Genomic DNA, 4893 nt, shown 5'->3' with positions numbered 1-4893 from the left:
TATGGTCTTTATGGTTGTTTGGTAGGCTCTCCAAATGTGTGTGTGTGTGTGTGTGTGTATAAAATGAGGTAATTTTCCCTGCCCTTGACACTTCTTTGAACGTTCCTCTCTTCCTTCGTCTTCCTCTCCCTTCTCCATTTCATTTTGCCCAGTGAAGCATGCTTATTTCAAGTGAACCAGTGGATGAAAACTTTAATTTATTTGAACAGAGCAAATACCACTACAATTAAAAGATACCTAATTTGCTTTGTGCAGTGGAAAAGTACAGTCTCAAAAACAGCACTGTTTGTATTTCATTTTCGATTCTAAACATACAGACCGTAACATTTTGTAAATCAGATTTTGTACATATTCAATATGGAAATCTTTGTCCACTTAATATACTTGCTTACTTGATAATTTTGCTTCTTATAATCCTCTATATACCTTAATATCTTGAAACATCAGCATAATTAGAGCACCTGGAGTTCTCCCCACCCCCTCCCTTGGTTTGAATAATGTGGGGATATTGGTATTTGTTTATTTTCATAAAGCTCACTTAAGCCACTTGATCATAAATATGGAATAGAGATGAAAATTCCACCTCTAGCTCAATTGGACATATTTTTGTTGAATTCATCCTGTTTTGCTTTTGTTTTTGTTTTTGTTTTTTTTGTTTTGTTTTGTTTTTTAATGTATCAGTCCTTTACCCATGTTGAGAATTTTGCTATAAAGGTCAGTGCCTGTTTCAAGGGCTAGAGGAGGGAAGAAGCTTCGGTGGCTGGCTCTCTGTGGTGGCAAGGCTGTTTCTAAAGTTGACTGAATCTACTTTATGCTTGTCCAGCACCATTAATCCTTTGTAACCAGGACTGGTCAATTAACTAAAAAACAAAACAAAACAAAAAAACCAGTTAATGTCATTTGAATTCTTCATGGGAACAATGATTTTGTTCTTAAGCAGCATGGTGTGTGTGCTAAGGGAAGGGGCACATGAAAGCAAATGTCTCCTGAATATTGCAAAACTCTTTTCTTTGTAATATGGCAAACTAACTTCTGTATAATTATTTGCTGTAGTAAAACTATGTGATAATGGGTGTGTGGGGTATGTGTGTGTGTGTATACTGCTCCTTTTTTATTTTATTTTATTTATTTATTTGACAGAGAGAAAGAGATCACAAGTAGGCAGAGAGGCAGGCAGAGAGAGGAGGAAGCAAGATCCCTGCCAAGCAGGGATCCCAGGACGCTGGGATCATGACCCAAGCCAAAGGCAGAGGCTAAACTCACTGAGCCACCTAGGCACCCCTATACTACAACTTTTATAACACTTGGTACTTCCAGTGCTTCTGGAACTATATGCCATCTTTGCCTTTGATTCCTAAAGTGAAAACCTGATGCAGAGTGACAAGGAGACGTTACCCAGATATCACTGATTCACTGATAAGATTCAGATGTAATAATATTTGCTGACCAAATGCATAGAATAGAAATGCAAAGTTTACTTTGCTAGAACTCACTCTTATTCTACCTTCTGTATCTTTAAGATTTTCAGTGGTCAGCTTAATTATTTATTCATATTAGTAGCAAAGATTTGTTTTATCTTATATTCTTATATGGAATCATGGATTCTCTTTTGCAAGGTTGAAATCTCAGGGTTTTTTGTTTTTGTTTTTATTTTTCTCCTGGTAGCTTCCTGTATGAACTTTCCACAATGATAATATTTTCTCCAGAGAATGAAATGGATTGATTACATAACGTCCGATTTTGTCAATCACACATCTTTTCAGTTAAGTTCAAAGATGGTTTTAGTCACTATTTTCAGAATTATAAGTTGTATGAGGGCATCATAATTTCTCACACTACAATGAGTATTGAGTCTTTAAATCATGTACTTTTATGGCAAAAAGGAAATGACAAAGAAGAAATAAATAGATTTATTTGGGGGTGTTAGTATAAACTAGAAACAAAAAGTGTTAGAATTATCAAAATATTATTTTTATTCTTAAGAAGCAATGTATTTTTGCCTAAGTTTACATCTGTGTAGGAGTTCTGGTTAAAGATAAAGTTCTGGTTAAAGATTCTGGCACACTGAACATATGCTTTTTTTTTTTTTTCCTCTTCCTAACTATGAAATGGTAGTAAGCATGCATAGATGTACGTAATCATAAGCGACCCTGAAAACAAAAATACCTCTCATTAGCACATCAGAGAAGTTGGTTCTTTAGAGCAATCTATAATTGGATGCAATTATATTGATGGAGAAACCAGAGCAGAAAGGATTGAAACCTAAAATATGCTCAGCAAAAGCAGAAACTCTTCTCCCTAGTGGGCTCTTGAAAGAAGCTCAAAGCCAGAACTGCAACTGAAGAAAAAAATAAAGTATTTGCCTACAGTCAAGATAATTAGTGACTGCCAATCAAATAGCTTCCTCAGGGAGCACCTCCTCTCCTATGGGTGACCACAAACAGAGGAAGGGGTGTCTAGCATTTGTCCCAGGTAAACCCACAAGACTGCTTTCTGTAGAAACTACATAGTTTGCCTGGGGGAAAAATGCTGTGAGTCTTTTTGCCTAAGAGAAAACCAAAAAAGATCAAAGTAACTTAAAGTAAACTTAACATGGAGTGGCAGTGGGGGGAGACAGTGGAGGATCAAAGGTGAGGCAATGGTGCCAACTGCTCCATTCCTGATCCCGCCCTTCTTATTTTTGTGTGATAGACAGTTGATCTGACTGCTATTGGCATCCCCTTCACCCTTATGATATTGCCAATACTTTTCTGAATTCTTTATGTAAATTAAATTAGTTCATTTCATTCTCACAACAGCTGTGTGGTATGTCACATTATTATCATCACCTAAGAGAGAAGGAAACTGGCTGAAGCACAGAAACATTAAGTAATTTGCCGAAGTTCACAGCTAGAAAGTATTAGAGCTGAGACATGAACAGAGTCTGGTTCAAGAGTCCAATGTACTTAACCATTGCCCTGGGTCGCCCCAATGTGCCGCCTGCCATTCAATGTGCCACACATATTCTATATGCAACTTTCCCACAGAGAGGACTTCAGAAAAACAGACCAGCAAACCGACAGGAAATACCCATCTCCCTTTACTTAGCTGCTGAGTCCCTTGTTCATAAATATGAATTTGTGTAACCAAGAACCATCGAACATCATCAAACATTTGAGGAAAAGCAACAGCAAGCAAGAGAAAAGACGAATAAAAGAATTCACATACACACACACACACACACACACACACCCCAGAAACAGAGAAATTTTAAGGAAAAAAGAGAACTTTAAAAATTATGATGATCAATAAAAAGTAAATACTGCGATGGAAGAAAAAGTAATTACATAAAACGAAACTTTCTTGGAAATTTTAAATGTGATTCCTAAAATTTACAAAAGTCCTTAGAATGGCTAAATAATACAACAGATCTGGTTTAAATCAAATCGCCCATCTTAAATGACAGAATGATGAACTTTCTCAGAATATGGAGAAAATGAGAAAAATTAAGGACTACAAAGGATCAATGCAGATATTCCTATGTGTTTTAAATAGAAAATCTGGCATGAAAACAACACAGAAATTTTAAGAAAAAATAAAATTATAAAAATTATAAAATTATAAAAAATATAATTTCAGTGACCTTAAGCTGTTTACTATATTAAAGAATTTGCTAACCATCAAATCAAATAAGATAAAAAGATTTAAACTTGGCGTATTATGGCAAAATTAATGAATTTGAAGAGAAATTCCTTGAGCTTTCAGAATGGCAAAAATAAACAAGTTGCTTCCAAAGGAATAAGAACTCAAATTGGAATCACATTTGGCTACCACCCTAATCAAGCTTGATGATAATGGGGCCTTGCCTTTGGGACACCTGGGTGGCTCAGTGGGTTAAAGCCTCTGCCTTCAGCTCAGGTCATTGTCCCACAGTCCTGGGATGGAGCCCCACATCGGGCTCTCTGCTCAGCGGGGAGCCTGCTTCCTCCTCCCTCTCTGCCTGCCTCTCTGCCTACTTGTGATCTCTGTCTGTCAAATAAGTAACTAAAATCTTAAAAAAAAAAAAAAAAAGGTGGGGGGGCCTTGCCTTCAAAATTCAGTTAAGTGATCTTTAGTTTTTAATTCCAAGTCCAATTTTTAGTTTAAAAAGAAAAAAGACAGACTCAGATATTTTGTCTCATAGATACCTATTTCAAAAAATTTCCTTGAATATATATTTGAACAAAATGATAAATGCATCTGAGATATAAAGATACTGAATACAAGGCCAGTAGGAACTAAAGCAGGAAACCAAATAGTTTAAACCAGAGATGACAATGTGCAATAGGCCTAGAAAGTAGTAGGTCGAAACTAAACCAAATAGTGAATTCATGAAGTTGTCTGCAAGAAGAAAGTGGTCTTTTTTTTTTTTTTCATAATTCATTTAATGGCAACTGGTATTCTTTAAATTAGCAATTGCTATCTTCAAAATATACTACGTTAGCTGTGCTGTCATTTCTCAAGAGTGATAAGATATCTAGAGTCACAGACATTTCCCATCATTTATATGATGCCTCATATAAATGAGACTTGGTTTATCACCAGCATTTATAAAATCAGACCTAAGGAAAGAAATTAGGTCTGTTCTTAACATAGTGAATGTTTAGCTTGCCCTGATTATTACAAAATTAGACCTGCAAGAATATTTATAGGAAGAAATTGGGTTTAATCAGTAGATTGTGTTATTAGGAAAATTAAGATCTCATAAATTTCCTTTATTAACAAGAAACAAATAAAAGAATTGAACTCTGGAAAATATTTAAAATAGAAAAAAAAATACAAAACAAAACTTGGGGCGCCTAGGTGGCTCTGTCAGTTAAGCATCTGACTTTGGCTCAGGTCATGATCTCAAGGTCCTGGGATCAAGCCTTACAT

General features: G+C 35.6%; 1 pseudogene; it reads right to left on the bottom strand.

Annotated features, from left to right (window-relative positions):
* Positions 1–4551: 4551 nt before the first annotated feature.
* Positions 4552–4670, bottom strand: LOC123389619 (annotated as a pseudogene).
* Between the last annotated feature and the right edge of the window lie 223 nt (positions 4671–4893).

This window comes from Mustela putorius, unplaced genomic scaffold (genome assembly GCF_011764305.1).
Source record: "Mustela putorius furo isolate JIRA1106 unplaced genomic scaffold, ASM1176430v1.1 tig00003987_pilon_pilon_pilon, whole genome shotgun sequence".
In the NCBI taxonomy this organism is placed as follows: Eukaryota; Metazoa; Chordata; class Mammalia; order Carnivora; family Mustelidae; genus Mustela; species Mustela putorius.
The sequence above is the reverse complement of the archived record's forward strand: the minus strand, read 5'-3'. Positions and strand labels throughout refer to the sequence as shown.